The sequence below is a fragment of the Echinops telfairi genome, unplaced genomic scaffold, assembly GCF_000313985.2.
Source record: "Echinops telfairi isolate 266 unplaced genomic scaffold, ASM31398v2 ScPeMD7_2;HRSCAF=8, whole genome shotgun sequence".
Lineage (NCBI taxonomy): Eukaryota > Metazoa > Chordata > Mammalia > Afrosoricida > Tenrecidae > Echinops > Echinops telfairi.
In genome coordinates, this window is record NW_022103898.1 from 42,020,534 (window position 1) to 42,022,177 (window position 1,644).

A 1,644-nucleotide genomic window follows, 5' to 3' on the forward strand; every position below is an offset into this window, starting at 1 on the left:
GCCTGATTTAAAGTCTTTACCAGGAAGCCTGAGTGAAGCCAACCTCTATGACCATAAGCATTAGATCCACTCTTATTAGCGGTAATTTTCAGTCTAAACCCCGATATAAAACTCCCTCACTGCCATCGGTGCATCCAGCTCTGAAGTAGAAATGGAAGTGTAGCTCAATGTGGTCTGAGAATTTCGTCCATTCACAGGGCCGTAGCGTAGCCCCACGTACTGAGTACCGTGACTAATGTGGGCAGTAGGTTCTCAATAATTGAGGAATGACTAAAGAATAATAATAGAACTCAGAATAACCCACATCACATAATTCATTCAAAAGTTCCTCTAAGGGGAGAGGATTTTCCCCCCCAAATTTCTTCAATACTTTTATTTATTTATTTTAAAATCATTTTATTGGTGTTTCTCACAGCTCTTATAACAATCCATACATCCATTGTTTCCAGCACATTTGTACATATGTTGCCATCATCCTTTTCAAAATATTTTCTTTCTACTTTAGCTCTTAGTATCAGCTCCTCATTTTTTGCCGCCCTCCCCATCCTCCCACTCTCATGAACTCTTGATAATTTATAAATTATTATTATTTTCATATCTTATACCAACTGCTGTCTCGCTTCACCCACATTTCTGTCATTTGTCCCACTTGGGGGAGTGGCAGCTATATGCGTTTATTGCGATTGGTTCCCCTTTTCTCCCCCACCTTCCCCTTCCCCTCATAGTATCTCTACTCCCATTATTGTTCCTGAGGGGGTTATCTATCCTGGATTACCTGTGTTGAGAGCTCTTATGTGTACATTCTCTGGTCTAGCTGGATTTGTAAGGTAGAATTAGGGTCATGATCGTGGGGAGCATTAAAGAAGTAGAGGAATATTGTATTTATATGTTTCATGGGTACTATACTGCACCTTGGATGGCTCATCCCTTCCTTGTGACCCTTCTATGAGGTGATATCCAATTGTCTACAGATGGGCTTTGGTGCTCTACTCCACAGCCGCCTCTCCCCGCCCAAACTCGTTCACAACAATATGATTGATTGTTCTGGGTCTTCTGATGCCTGATACCTGATCCCATCAAAACTTCATGATCAAACAGGCTGGTGTGCTTCTTCCATGTGGATTTTGTTGCTTCCATGCTAGATGGCCATTTACTTATCTTCAAGCCTTTAAGATCCCAGATGCTATATATTTTGATAGCCGGTCACCATCAGTTTTCTTCACCACATTTCCTTATGCACCCAATTTGTCTTCAGCAATCTTCTCAGGAAGGTGAGCACCACAGAATGCCAAAGTGTTCTTGCATTGAGTGAGTACTTGAGTAGAGGCCCAATGTCCATCTGCTACCTTATTATTTAACATATAATATATGTACATAGAACTATATCTCTATTGTTAGATATAAATGTATTTACATATGCATGTGTCTATATTGATAACCTCTACAAATGTCCTTTGACCCCTAGTTCTTTCCTTTATTCCCTTTAACTTTACTCCTATCCCACTATCATGTTCTACCTTCATTCAGCTCCCAGTAATTCCTCTCGGCAGCATTGCACTCGACCAAGCCCCACCAGGAATCCTATGTCCTCCTCACCATCAATATTAGATCACTTGTTCCCTTGTGCCTGGGTCTGTTGGCTCC